This window comes from Bombyx mori, chromosome 22 (assembly GCF_030269925.1).
Source record: "Bombyx mori chromosome 22, ASM3026992v2".
NCBI classification, from domain to species: Eukaryota; Metazoa; Arthropoda; class Insecta; order Lepidoptera; family Bombycidae; genus Bombyx; species Bombyx mori.
Genome location: NC_085128.1, coordinates 13,813,709 through 13,830,361, shown reverse-complemented (window position 1 = coordinate 13,830,361; position 16,653 = coordinate 13,813,709).

Below are 16,653 nucleotides of genomic sequence, written 5' to 3'. Positions count from 1 at the left end.
GAACGTTTAAAAAGTTCATTTATCTTTTTCTTTTTAATAATATTATTGAATGTTGGTATGTATGTATGTTTGTCTTCTTACGTTCCAAAACCTTTCATCCGATTGTGATGAAACTCAGTACAGTTATTGTTTACACTTCAAGGAAGGTTTCTACTATAGTCCCAATAATGTACGATAGATAGGGCTCGAGAAGATTCAAGAAATCGATTTTTTGCAGACATTTAGCAAAAGCCATAGCAGAGAGCGACAAGTTTGATATTATTATGTATTTTTAATAGCCACTTCTCGCGGTTAAAATCGTCGATGTGGAATACATTTTGAAAATAACAATTGTCTGTTTGTAATTGTTCTAAACATGGTGATATGTGGTTTGAGCCCACGCGGGTAGGTACTCTACCTATATCTGCTGCGAAATAGTCATGTGTCCCAGTTTCAAATGTGTGATAGCTGTTTTGTCATACAATTGAGAAATGTACTTCATATCTCAAAATGAACGGCGGTATTCACCACATTGTTATGTCTACGGACTCCGACAACCACAACCACGACAACTAACCAGAGAAGCCGTGGCTCGTTCACTGACAAATGCGATTTAAAAAATGTATCAAAATACAAAAACTATTTTTCATAAGAAAAAATAAAATTATTAAATATAGCGGCCCGTTCCGACTGCGCTCGGGTCTTTAACAAAAATTTCAACGATAATTGACATTGTTTTATTTTTTTAAATAAAAGAACGCTTATTGCGGCATAACTATAATAGTTAGACATTTACTGTCGCGACACTTTTTGTATAATGTATAATAATGATGGGTTCTACAAAGTCGTAGTACATTATTTTATTCTATTATGAATAGTTACCGCAGGGCACGCGATGTAAAAAAATTTTAGGTAATTTTTACATCTTGGGTTACATTATAGGAGTTTTAGTAAGGATCCCTAATTTTTTCAAAAAATATGTGTCTCGGGAATGGTGTGTTTTCCAAACAGTGAAAGAATTTTTCAAATCGGTTCAGTAGTTTCGGAGCCTATTCAATACAAACAAACAAACAAATCTTTCCTCTATAATATTAAGTATAGAAGTATAGACAAACGAAAGAAAAGATACAAAGGTGACACTTAAAGATTATTATTATTAAAAAACAAAAAAAAAAAAACATTTCATCTATTGTCTTCTAAAGTAATTTACGTGTCTTGTACTCTATCGAACATAGTCCACTCGTTGCAGAAACTTTTGAAAGTATCTGAGGGTCGCGATATAAGTAGGGCACCGCATGGGGAGGGCACCGTAAAGTCGGAACTATTACAGGACAATAGCGATCGATGGGCCCCATAGCTGAGCGTTGAGTTCGATGTTGCACCCTCGTATGTGCTGGTTCATTTGCATTTGTCGACTGACTCGTTAGGAATGTTGGAACTGTTCGAAGCTATTATTCGATTTATTAACTTTTTGGAATTGCGTGCACGTGTCGGTACCGCTGTCATGTTTATAAGCGCAGCAAGATGCGCTTAGATTTGACAGGTAGGACAGCCGTTTCTTCATTGCAGTGATAGCTTCAAGGTCGTATTTCAAGATCGGTAACGGCATTCTGTGATATTCATTGAACCAAAAATTGATTCTTGTATAAAATCGTAATGTAAGTTTTATAATTTTTATCAGTTTACAGCTGAAGCAATATCGTCATCACGAAAAATTAAACTATACTTACATTTATTTTCGATGGTTTTTGTCATGTATAATGAATAATAATTGATGATGGATTTAGTTAATAGTAGGCTGAGGATCTATAGGTTCGATTTCTCCGTGCTTTGTGGACCCTCTTCTTAGTCGCATACTTACTTCATTGCTGAAGGTCGTGTCCCTGAAAAGCCTTCGTGGCTCTTTGTACCATCAGCTTCCATTTCGTTTGGTTTTCGGCTTCGAAAACTAAAAATATTACGTACATGTATATTTTTAGTTTGAAAAAGTGAACCCGTGATCGTTCCGTCGTAAAGTTTAATTCAGGTATTTCGCTTTTGAAGTTAGCTTTTGTTATTATTATATAATTATTGCATATTACGCTAAAATCTTTAAACATACGTTCGTCGCAAAAAAATTATGATAATTCTTATGAATTATGATCGTCACAATATAAATGAAAACGTCACGGCAAACCGCAACAACTGTTAATCTTTAGCAACACATTCAGATTCAAATATGTATACATAAAACAACCCTTTATTTTCGAGTGAACTAGTAGTGGTTTTATTTTGAATATTTAATTGCGTGTCATTGTCACTGTGGTGTGAGCAGACCAAATCAAACACGGGGCAGAACGGAATCATCGATTTGTTACGCTTTTTTTCTGTTTTGGAATTAACGAACACAGAATGCGCCCAAGTCGAATTACTAATATCGAGTGACGTAACTATGACGGAATCCAAATGCGCTATTAGGTACCCGTTTTTCTAATTAATTACGAGTCTAATAAAAGTTTTCGAAGGAACGACGTATGTGGCGGGTCATCACAGACATCATACAACACAAAATATTTGACATATGCCTGAATCTTCCGACAATTTCAAAATGAGACTGCATATATACAAGTTCCGAACAACCGGGCCGTCGGTCTACCGAGCTATGAAACCCTCTCGGTGGAAGATCTTCCCTCCATCGTTAAACCTCCAAACGTTGTGGAACTAAAACGAAAGATGCAAAAAAAATATTGTTTTTTGACCTTGTAGGCATTCGAGCGTACGGCTCGCCTGATGGTGAGTGGTTACCGTCGCTCATGGACTCCGGCAATGCCAGGGGCAGAGCCAAGCCGCTGCCTACCGTTAAGTACCCTCCACAAGCCTCGTTTGAAGAAGGACATGTCATAGCGCTCGGGAAACACCGTGGAGGCGAGCTCGTTCCAAAGCCGGATGACTAACTAACAACAATTACCAACTTTACGTAACTACTGGTGGTGTTTTACTCGTACCAGCGACACTGCTCCAGTAATCACTTTAAGTGGACTGTGAGATTATCTGTTCATCTAGAGTTCCTAATAAAAAACATCGTAATACAGGAATGTTTCCATGTTTTGACTATTTACATTTTAGATGTTTATATTTTATTATGTATGCTCGAAGTTTCTTGCTCGAATGCTTATGCTCGAACGTTATAGTGAGCCAACCTTAACGTATAGACATAATATGCTGTCGCGGAGTTTTTTCGATCTTTTAAAGGGAAATAATTCTGTCATACATTATTTTAGCAAAACTTTAACCGTTTCTGCAGCGCACGCGGCGGAAGCTCTCAAAAGAGGGAAAAAAACCCGATGTTGAAACATTCTTTATTGGTGCTCCGCTTGTATTGATATTAGCGTGAAGTTATTATATAGCCTATAACCTTTCTCGATAAATGGGCTATCTAACACTGAAAGAATTATTCAAATCGGACCAGTAGTACCTGAGATTAGCGCGTTCAAACAAACAAGCTCTTCAGCTTTATAATATTAGTATAGATTACACTGAATAATAAAGATCTAAATACAAATAAATTTATATGGTTTTATTAACATCAAAAATGAAATATTGTATTAGGAGTATTTCTATTGAGAAAACCTTTTTATTGATTTGCGATATCGCTTAAATTCGCGAGATTAGTAATCTATAATAATCCATTTTTTAAGTTTATTTTTTAATATGTATATGTACGGCATATTCATTTATTATGAATGTATTAGTATCTAGTATTTTAGGAGGTTACAAGGATACCGCCAAAACTAAAGCTTTTATCTTGATTTACGTTTTGACAAGTAACTGTCACCCGGTTACTGTATACCAGTGGACAAAGGGTTAGATCGTATACTGCCATTGTGGCAAACGAAACCTCGTACGATTATCACTAATGTGTTTAGATAAAATCTATCGAGGGAAACGAGCTTAAATATCAGCTGGAATATTTATTAACAAAAAGGTATCAGTAGTGTTTTTTTTTTTATTGCTTGGATGGATGGACGAGCTCACAGCCCACCTGGTGTTAAGTGGTTACTGGAGCCCATAGACATCTACAACGTAAATGTTTTTATGTATTATTGCCATACATTGGTAGAGTCAATGGAAATGCTACTACAAATTCTGACGTGAGGTTGAAGTCTCAAACCTATTACCAAAACAGCTGTCCCACCTTTCAAACTGGGGCGCACGACTGCTTGGAGGCAAATGTAGGCAGAGTGGTGGTACATAGCCGTGCGATCTTTCAATACCGCCAATACCAATACCAAAAATGCCAATTCGCAAAGGTAGTGTCCCACCATCAGGTGGGTTGTGTGCTCGAAGACGTCAGAGAGGAACATGTTATGATATACTTTCAAATTATTTTTGAATTAATTGTTAATTTTAATCATTAAAATTATCAGCAAATATACCTAAGAAATTAAACCTGTACGTTTTATATCTAACATCTCTCTAATAAAGAGCTAATTTCACAAAAATACATAAAACTGCTAGCCACAAGCGTGTATGGTCGCAGCAAAATCTACACAGACGACATTCTAGATAAAAAACGTATAATAATGCATTCCAAAAAATCGTACATATTTTTCAGGCCAGTGACAATCCGTTTTTACAATGGCCCGAGGTGTGGACCAAATAAAAAATCCAATTCGACCCACAGAGGCGGAATAATGACTGCTTTTTACCGGATTAATCCGGATCAGATAGGCACGGAACCCCTAATGTGATGTGAGTTTGATATTCATGATCATTCCCTGCGGATTGGTAAGGGATTTTAAGGATCAAAAGGAGATAAGGTTACCGTTTTGCCCTATATACTTTTAAATGTTCTTTTTGATGGTAAAAGTTTGAAATTTTTACTTATCAAAACAGTCTCTCAGGAACTAATGAATTAACAACATTTCGAATGTATTATTCGAATATAATATGTTCAAATTAATAATGAGGTTCCAGTTAAGTTTAGGGCTTATCATCACTTTATCATAAGTGCATTACTCAAACCTAATTGTCAACCAATAAGTGATGTGTGAGATAGAGAGCGACGTATGTTTTCAATTTCAATTTAATTAAAAGCTAAATTGAATCACCTCACTACGATTTTAATACTGAATACTAGGTAATCGTTTCTTTTAAAATTCTAACTTAGAATTACCGTTATCATTTCGATCCAGCCAAGTAATTCGCATCAATAAATAATGCTTTAATTTAGAACAAATTTGGTTAGCATAAAAAACGTTATAGTTAGCCAACCTAGAGATAGTAGGTACCTTAATTATCAGAATAGTTTAAAATTACTAAATAAACTATATACTTATACCAAACTAAAAATAAAACTAGATAATGTAAAAAATTCGCATCTAGTATCTTAAAACCTGTAAGTTAAAATTGTGTTCGAGAAATCGGTTATTGACATCAATCACATCTACATTACTTAATTACTATTAATTTAAGTAAACAGTAGTAATAGTGCAAGTACATGGCCGTACGTAGCAGTAATTAAATCTTGAGGGATCGTGGAGAGGGTGCGCAATGAGAGGCCAGGTGCCGGCAATGTACAATCGCTTACAAAAGCACCCGTTGACTTTTGTATGCGATTCAGTACTATACAGAATGCTGTCGTAAAAATAACTATGTATGTAACGTGCGCGATGGGATAACGCAATTTAAGTTTTGCTGTCAAAATTTCATTTACTTATACAACTTATGAATTCTACGTTTTTCGTGAATATAACATTCACATCAAGTTATAGTTTTATGAATGCTTTATAAAATACATTTTAATTTAACATATGAGATGCTCGAATGGAATCACGAATATAATAAATTACCAAAAACCTATACATGTTTCTGTCGCAGTCATGAGTTCCGGTTGGATTGGTAGCATAGCCGTAATTAAAATTATACGAGTCTTCGATCTGCTATTTAAAGTGGGCAAAATATTACACATGTTTTTTTGGGTCTTCACAGGGAAACCGATTTAAGGAAATCGAATAATGAAACTATACGCTATTCATTTCTTTACAACAAACCAAAAGTTTTTTATACGCACCAGTCCAAAACTTAAAATCAACAGGGCACACGCAACTTTCCCCGCGAACAGTGTTTTTTGACCCGAAATCCATTTTTTTCCGATAAAAATTCGTATGAATGCATTTCATTGTTCTCAGTGCAACGATGCAGCAGCGACAGATGGGAGTCGCGGCGGTGCGTGGTGTCGGATATAAACGATAAGGGTAAACGGTTTGACATCTAGCCAATCGGTCAAACGGCCGAAATACTCACTGTTATTGGTTTGCGTTCGATTCGGTATTTAATACGATCAAATAACCTAACTAAATTAGTATTGTCATAATTAAGAAGTTTTCTCATTGAGCAATAATTTAAATTTATAAATCAGGAATGGATAATAACTAAAATTTAAACATGTTTGTGGGGTAGTAGTGTACACACATTGTACTTTGTGTCAAAACGGTGGTTAAAGTAAAAAGAATGTGTCCAAACCAGATAATTGTTTATTGAAAACTAGCGACCCGCCCTCGCTTCGCTTCGGAAACTGTAATTTATTATTGATTTCTCCACTATTTAATGGATGTTATTATACATATAAACCTTCCTCTTCAATCACTCTATCTATTAAAAAAAACGCATCAAAATCCGTTGCGTAGTTTTAAAGATTTAAGCATACATAGGGACAGACAGATATAGGGACAGAGAAAGCGACTTTGTTTTATACTATGTAGTGATGCGTAGAAGAGCTCACGAACCACATCGCAACGTGGATACCATCGCGGCATCGGTTGAAGTCGGTTCTAAACACCAATAGACATACATAAGTTTGCATCGCGACTGAACTAGAAACTTCTTACTATGACCTTTTGTTTTACACAGTTAATTTATATTTTCACTAGTAACTATAACGCCGTTTTCTTTGCTGAGCTTTACTATTAGATACAAATAAAGGGAATATGGATCAATATCTAATTGGATTTGTTCTAAATTATTTGAGTCGTTTTATTGATAGTAGACAAGTTTTGTTTTTAGTTGATGCCAGAGTCCAAACTGGCCACAGCGCTTAAAAACATAATCGAAGTATTATCTGCATAGTAATCACAGGTTTTTGATTACATAGACCGGTCACGATCGATCTGGTTATCCGTAGCTGTGATAGCCGACAGCGACACCCACCTTAATACATGAGCTAGAAGTCACAATCTTAATTTATCAATCAATCTTAATTTCACGAACAGTTCGGTAAAATGCATCTGTTATTGTATTTTTTTTCTTTAAGCACGTTATAGCTAAATAATAACCATATTATAGCGTGGTATTGGGTAATTCGATACGGCGAGGACTCCTACGCCGTACTCAATAATTCGATGTTTATTTATTAGTTTCATTTCATGGTTGTCGAGAGCATATTACGAAATCGTTAAGGATAATAAGGGCTTATGAATGAGAAACTTAACGTATGGATTCGAGTAACGTTTTGTTGAGAAACTTGCAACTTAGAAAATCTAAAAGGCTTCGATATTTTTAGTTCCTCTTTTAAATTCTATCATTAGATTTAATTCAAATTGAGATATTCTGCAAAAGGATCTGTTACAGAAAATACAAAAACCAAGTCCGTGTAAAAATTTAGGAGCCGGTGATCTTCGCAATTCGTGTATTATAATAACTTAGTGTATAAAAGACTGTGCAAAGTAGCTCTGAGATGGTAATTAAGCTATAATTAGGAAAATTTTGTCGTGAATTTTTTTTTAGCAAACTTTTTAATGATTGAGCCATCGAAAATAAATAAGAATTTACACCATCGCCTATATTCATTATCGTCTTCTTTTTAGTATTGATGAGATTGTATTCCTTCAAAGGGAAACGTTAGATGATGAAGATTGCTTACTACGTTTCCCGTAGCTTATATGGCGTATCTATTAATATAGTTCAATGTGGAGTGGCTTCTGGACTTGAATCTACAACTAACACCGAATATTGAGTGTGAGATAGTATTAATGTTGTTATATTACATAGGGTGAAAATACTTAACTAAACAGTTTTACAAGTGGCGTTGCAAGCTCACAATACAGCCTATATTGTAAACTTGCAACGCAGGTACCGTGTGTAGTCTGGGGTATTGTAGAGTGTTGTCTATTTCTGCAGCCAGATAGAGTTGTTGGATGATTTCAATTGAGAGTGCGGCCTCACATATCATAGCTTTAACGCATTCATGTTGATACATCTACGACTTTCATGACTCATTAATAAGATCATTCAATTCGTCAGTCCATTTGCAACAGTGAAATCAGTGAATGCGACCGAGATATTCAAATCTAGAAAGTCTGCGGGGTCGTTTTAATTCATTGACATACAGATGTACTCTTGTAACCAATCTACCGCATTACACTGTAGTGTTACGACCAATCTGTCAACAATAAACAAGCAATGATACCGTTCACGTGTCGGGCACGCTCCTGTACTACAAGACACATGCCGCGGAGCGTGTCCGCCGTGTGGCGCTCATTACACGGCGTTTAAACGCAACACGTCTTTAATAGATAATGTCATCAGCAGTGATTATATGCTGATAAGTCTATTAAATAATATTCAAAATGTCTATGAAGAGAGGAAAACTATAATAGTTTACTTTCGTAGAATGATGTTTTGTGTGCTTATTTTTTATTTATTTTTAATTGCTTAGATGGGTGGAAGAGCTCGTAAATACAACGTAAATGCCACCACTTGCCTTGAGGTATGAGTTTTAAAGTCTCAAATTTTACAGTACAATGGCTGCCTCACCCTTCAAAGCGAAACGCATTACTGCTTCACGGCAGAAATAGGCATGGTGGTGGTGCGGACTGCGGACTGACAAGACGTTCTACTTTGATTTTTATTTCACGATGTTATTGCTTCACCGTCAATCGTGAACATTTGTTAAGTACGTATTTCAATAGAAAAATCGGTATTTACCTGCGGGATTCGAACACCAATGCACCGGACGTCCTTTAAGCCACAGCGACTTGAATTCGTTGATGAAAAACGAATAGTTGTAGAAACTTCTCGGGTGTCACATATTTCGGGTGGATGGAACTATGACAAAAACTTTTTATAAAATGCCAAAAGCAAATATACAACCACCAGCACAAATGAATAAGTTTTATTCAAATCGAAGCAAATATACTTCTAGATGAATTATTGCCGATTTTTGAAATTTCAGTTTTCCATGACCGCTTTTTGCTTATTAATTTATTTCGAATAAATCGAGAATTCAATGGCAAACTCCATATTGTGAAACGGCAGACAAGCCGTGACTTCGTATAATTCAGCTAATGCAAACATAAAATTTAATAATATATTATTATTTTTTCCTTTTTCCAAATTCGATATATTTACCAGATATCTATATATTAATACGTGAAGCAAAAACTTTTTATCCCTTTTTACGAAAATTGCGTGGACAGAGGAGTATGAAATTTTCCACACTTATACAGAATATAGAGAAGAAGTGCACAATGCTAATATTTTTTTAAAAGAATGCATAAAAGATACATTAAATCAATAAAGAAAATATTACACACACTACACGCTACATACCATGTATTTGACGCACACACGCATGCATACTATTTATTGTCAAACTTTTGTTCTTGACGTCTGTGGTCAAATTGAGAATAGATTAAATATTGTTTGTCTTTATTAATATTTTTTTTATAGTGTAGTCTTGGCGAAATTTGTGATTATAGAAGTATAAAATACAATCATAATAGTGTACAAACTTACAATTCCAATTAATTATAGTCGAATTTCGACTACTGCGGGACCTCTAGTTCAGATTTAACATATCGATTACACTCACGTGTGTTGATAAAAATAGTCATGAGAAAATTTCGTCGTGACCCATCAAAGCTAACCTAGCTGTGTGTACCTTCGGCCTAAATCCACACTCCACGATTTTTTTCCCAAAGCACTGTATTTTATGCCACTCAAATGACACGCACGAACTCAAGTGGGATAATACGAGCTACTTAAACATATTATTATATTATAATACAACGCTTAAAAAGCTATTAAAAATATGACAAGGGTTAATTTTTGCTGGTACCGTGTGAATGTTGTTTTATCAGAATTCTTTTGTGGGAAGAATGTATGACATTTTAGGCGCTGATAGCCTTAATTGCTTTCCCAGCGACACCCTTATCTTGTTTCCCATTTCTATAATTCTCATTGACCAGAAATTACTCTCCACTAATATCTGTTCCAATGAAGCACGCTTATCATTTCCAAGTAAAGTCATTATGGGAAACTATTGTAAAAGAAGCGGCTGTGTTTCAGAAAATACACTAGAAGCTGTATATATCTTGCTTCTTTTTGTTTATTACTTAGATGGGTGGACAAGCTCACAGCCCACCTGGTGTTAAGTGGTTACCGAAGCTCATAGACATCTACAACGTAAATGCGCCACCCACCTTGAGATATAAGTTCTAAGGTCTCAGTAGAGTTACAGCAGCTGCCCTACCCTTCAAGCCGAAACGCATTACTGCTTCACCGCAGAAATAGGCAGGGTGGTGGTACCTAGCCGTGCGGATTCACAAGAGGTCCTACCACTAGTAAAATTTTACACTATTACCAACAGAAAACAAAAAGCTAATTTTGCAAACAATCTGTTCTTGATATTATTAACCTTCGTAAGCTTTTCCGAGAGCTGTAAAGGGACAGACAATAATAAATTTGTTTTAAGTTCCAAAATTCAAATATCTTGGCGGGGGTACGTGTTAAGTGCATCATACATCGTATCACACAGAAATATATGTGTTACCTGTCTATGCTGATTACACTTGTCGGAATAAGGACAAGCGAAGGACTTGTAGGCAACAGGTCACATGGCATTAAGCCTACAGATGTACACTTGAGTACATAAGCGTTATGCTTATTATCATTACAAACAAACACACAAAGATACAGTTAGTTTTCAATCAACCTCAAGTGGCACCATCGGCTTGAGTACAACAAATGTTTGAAAAATCAAAAGTACTCATTCGAAACAACTTTATTTCAAGCCAATAAAGTCCATTATCGTGATCATAAAGAATTTCTCAGTTCGTGATTAGTTTTGACTCCTGTCGTTAACGAGATAAGGCTGAATTTGGATTACGCGTCAGTTTTAGTAATATGACCCACGTGTGATTACAACAAACAATAATTCAAAATAAATTTGGGACGCAATTTGAGTTGCTTTTATAAAAAATAAAAAAAAATCAGTCAAAACTTATAAAAAAATTCTTTACAATAGCAGTAGAACCGAATTTCATTTAACACTTTCGTTAAAGAACTCAGATTTATATTACATATTAATTAATTCAAATATAGTTAGACTAATAATAATACGAACCGGAAATTGAGAGTATAAAGGAAAAATAAAAAACACGGTTTATTAGAAATTATGAAATTGAGGCTTCGCAGCGGTCGATTTTGTCAATGAATGCAGATTAAGCTTCTTGAGGGTAAATTTAATTTGTTGTTGAATTGTTTTTAATGATTAAAATAGAATCGCATATAATATAAATTCTCATCACATTCCCACCAAGCTTCACAACAAATCTACGGTAGTAACATCGATATGGTAATATATCGATGGGTAGTAATATAAAAATCAATAATATCCTTGGTAATAATAAGTACGAAGAATTATAACACGAGATAGCTAGCTAGAGATAGCTCTCTCCCATTTGAACACTGTCGATATAAAATCTTAATTAGTTTTTGCTTTGTATTATATTTGTTGCCAAATAAAGAACATCAACAGTATTAAATATATTATTATAAAAATCTGGCTAATAAAGAATTATATTTCCAATACTTATCACATCAATTAATTTGTGTATTGATTTATGTGAATAATAATTTGTAATATAATCTATAAAATATTATAGAATACAGATTAAAAAATAAATTTAAAGACAATCAGAAAAAAACTACGTCAAACATAATATTGAAACAATGAAATAATTTAAATTAAAAACCAAATTTATTTATTTATCTTTTCGGGGTACATTTTAAGAAAACACTGTAGAATAGATATATTTATTATAAATAATAAATAATTTATAATGTTTGCTAGACGTCAAATGCTTCGTGACACACCACTAATCCGAGGCTCCCTGCATGCTGTTGACCACTTAATGACGACCCGGCCTAATCAAATAACACATCCCTAGCACGTACGTCTCGTGGAACTTAAAAGGGATGTTAGAGCTCTGTTATAAATTGCCGTTTTTCTTTCTTATTATCATTGTAAAATGGTATTTAAGGCCGGTGCATTAGAGTGATATTTTGATTTTTAGTTGGACAAGTAAATATAATGTCATTCGGTGAAGGCAATTTGTGGTGGATACCAATTCATCTCTCGGCATTAAATGTGGATAGTGACAGAATCGATTCCTGTGCGTATTGATTTTAGTGTGATTCTGTTAGAGCTACTGGATGCTTTAAATAACGGTACCTATTTTTTTTTTGGAGTTTATGGCCTGGTACCTATCTCTTTGGAGTTTATCTGGCCTTTAGGCCAAAGCACTAACAGTACCTAATATCTAGGTATGCATTGCCAACTTTCACACTCACCTTTATAAAAGTTTTCAGATTTAGTTATTTTGGATGCTAGATGTAAGTAACGTAAAGTATGTTTGGAAGAATTAGTTAAAGTTAATGTATTTACGTCTTTAATTAGAAGCAATTACCGTTGTAAAAATACGTATTATTTCTAAACTTACGAAGCCCGATGTTTCACTGTGACTATCGCTAACAGTATGAATAATATATAATATGCAAGTACTATCCGTTGTACTTTGATTGTATTATAACGAAAACCTTTGCTGGAGCGCCAACAACCACTGACCAAGTTTCATTACTATCAGATTGATGGCTTAGCACGGCCAACCATGTTAAACTTAATGTGAACCATCATCAATTATCATCAGCCCACAGATGACCACTGTTGTACATAGGCCAAGGCTCGTCACGATGACTGGTCCTGCGTAGCCCGCATCCATTCAAATCACCTTTATTTAGCGAATAATACAGGAACAAATTCAATTTACTACTCTGCCGCACTTAATCAAATAAAAATATGAGCCGTATAAAATAAAAAGACCCCCAATACTTAAAAAGTGGATAGAAATTCAATATTAACTTAGAGGATTGTTCAAATATAGCCACTGCCCCCGGGTCGGCTTGCCCGTTGATGAATATTAAACAGAATTAAACAAACATAAAGACAACGTACCAATTAGCCCGAGGATGTGTTGCACATGTGGCTTTTATTTGATTAGGTGGAATATTTTTACTGTTTTCAAGTAAATATTCGAATACATGTGGTACCTACTCTATTATTGTTGATTTTAAACGACTTAAACCGCTTTTGAAAACAATCGCAGTCTTGTTTGGAATATGTATTTTTTTTTATAAAATTGAATTTATCGTAATAAAAATACGTAGTACTTCCTAAATACCACACTCTAATTATAATTATTTAACTTGTCAGGAATCACAAGCATTGTAAGCTGGCTTCGTGAACGAGTCAGTATCCTTTGTATTTAGTCTTTTCGAGGCTAAATAGCCTACCAGTTAAACATCAAATACATACGTAAAAGACAACAGTGCTAATTATATAATATTGAGCTAGTGCATTGTACTTTGTTTGATAAAATATGGAATTTTCCTATCCCATATCATCATGTGTCTATACGGTGCTTAGGTAGCTCTGAAATTAAAAACCACCTATTTTACTAGGATTCTCACTACCTACCCCACACTGGTAAAAAAACCCACTATATTTAATGTGGTAATTTAATAAAATTCATGATGACATACTATTACATTGAAATTAGGTACATAACCCCTTCAATACAATTTACTATTTTGGATATACCTTATATATAGTTAGTATAATATCGTTGTGGAAACGGTGCCTAACATCCAATATGCATGGTAAACTCGTTTAAAAAGAAAACCAAAAATATATAGCATTTATTATTATTAACCATAGAGTAATCTAAATATATCGTAGGGTGCGAAATTCACCGAAATGTGTGGGATTAGCGCCCCGACTGGTCCGCGATAAAAGGGAGACTGCAGATTTGTTGGGAGATAACTACTAACTATAGCTTTTAAGTATTCAACTATTAATTTACTTGATTTTATTGGTGATAAAATATTCTTAATGCTTTTTATCCACGTGTATATCTTAATGTGTTTTTCCATTGAAAAATAGCATGTATTGTTTAATTTCAATACATATTCCGTGTGCGTGTGTGTTCAACAATAGAGAAACACATTAAGATATCAATATATATAATAAAACAGTGAAATCTGGTGTATTCAAGAAAAGTAATTTAAATAAAACGGCCGTAATTAAAGAAGTGTACTAGAACATAAAATTGTGTTTTTTTTTCCTGTTCGTTCGTTTACTAATAATACTGAAAGTTGGGTTGAGAGAAAAATTGACCAATCTAAGCAACAAAATAAACTGTCAAAAATGTAATTATGAGTGATTTTTCATTAATTGTAATTTACTATGTTCATTTCCTGTATACGCAGTGGTACAAATCAGTGCCCGTCCAATCAATAGTGCGTGACGAATTCCGTTCGTTCCATTATTATAAACGGTTTTGTGGATTTGTGACTTTTTTAAAGTCAATTTTTTTTAAGTTCAGATTATAAATCATATTGTATTTGACTTTACAAAAATAAGAAAAATCTTCTTAATTCGATGCGTAGGAATGGCTTTTCCTAAGCAATTGGTCATGATAGACTAAGGCTTTTGTTGTGTCAGAAAAAAATTGCCGGTCTTCAGCTGAGCGTTCAAGTCGGTAGGCGGGGCAAGTCGTAGTTGAACCTACTAGAACTCCCTGTCGCTCGTCCTCTGACAAAATAGAAGTCGACCGAGATAAGCTCCGGTAAGGTGACTCTTTTCGAGTAATGTCCGTGTTTCTCCGATCCGATCTTGTTGTCGTCATCGGTACCAACAGGGCTCTGGGTCGGTGGGCTATTCGAAATCCGACGAGATGGCTCCGTCAACTAATACCCATCCACTAGCCGGGTCGGCCAGCCAGAACGGTGCCTCCAAGATGGAAATATAATAAAAAAAGCTTCTTAGCCACTCGGCCTCGAACGCAACGTATGTGGGTATATGACTTTTGTATTTATTTAAACAAATATGTAATTTTACAGAACACACTTTATCTTAGAATTAATTTAAATCGTATATGGGGAGGAGAGAAAGCTGTCAAGTCTGGGTAACTAGACACGTTGCTGTTGAACTAGTTACTATAATTATATATAAAACCAGAGTACCTATATTTCTGTAACGGTAAAAATAAGAGCATAGAATCCTGAAACCATCTGTCTAATACTGTTATTGCTTTCCAATCCTCTGTAATGGTAACGTGAGCGTCGGGTGTAAGAGTCCAGGGGAGTCGTTTAGTGCTGTAGGGTCCTAAAACTCCTTGCGCCCGCGGTCTGCTCTGCAGATGGTCAAGTTCCACAAAACCCCGCGCGCCCCCAATGCGCGGAGACCTCGGCGGAAGACGTTCGGCCCCCGGCCAGAAAAAAAAGGAGTTTGTGTGTTGTGTTGTTTGTTATAGAGTTCGTATCTGTTATTGGCAGCCTTGCTTAAACGGCAAGTTGCTATGAATTAAATATCAAACAGGGTTGACCCTGTAATCTAATTAAAACTAAAGTCTAAAAGAAAAAACAAGACAAATATTCGTAATTTCATTTTATGAAAGTTCTTTATCACAAGTGCATCGTGTCATGTCGCGTAAAATTCATAATAATTGGAGCAAATACAGACGTCCATAACAATACGACTCGTAACGAATTTCCAAAGTAAACATAACGTTTTCGTAACTGGATCCCAAACGGGTGCCCCCATATAACAACACCAACAATGACAAGAACATAAAAACAAACATTATGCAATTGCAATAAGGACTATTATCCCAAAAGCAGTCACACAGCAGTTGGTGAGTTTTCAAAGGAACCTGAACAATGCTTTGGCTCAGGGGTGCGTAAAAGCATTTACAACTTTTCGCTCTTTAGTGGCCATTGTTCCAATTTGATTTATATTCATGCGTGCTTGTATTATTACACGGTAAATCATACGTGAATTTCTCTTATTCAATTTAATTGGTGTTAAAGATCAACTATTGTTTTTTCTTAATATCTAATATAAAATTATCCGAAATATCTAGTTATCACAGAAAATAATACACAAAGAGTATTTTAGTCCAACTAATGCTCACTATATTTTTTAGTGGCTTAGGAATTTCAATGAAGACTTCAAATATGATGAACAAGAGATTAAAGAAAAAGCTATTATGCAGTAGGATTAAAGAGGACGATGTGCCTTTTTTAATCGGAAAGACCGGGCATTTAAGGGAAATGGACGATAGGAAATAGCTCAAAGAAATATTATAATTACACAGAATACGTTACAATAAAATATATGTTGAAATAAAACACATTAAGGAGTGTATAGTAGCTAACTACGCCAGACTTAATTGTGTTGGTGGAATTACTGAGACAGTGGTCACCGTTAGTCAATTGGGTAGACCATAATGACCCGTTTATGTCTAGGATAGCAATGGAAGTTAACTAAGGCGGTTGCGAAGTAGAAGTAAATAA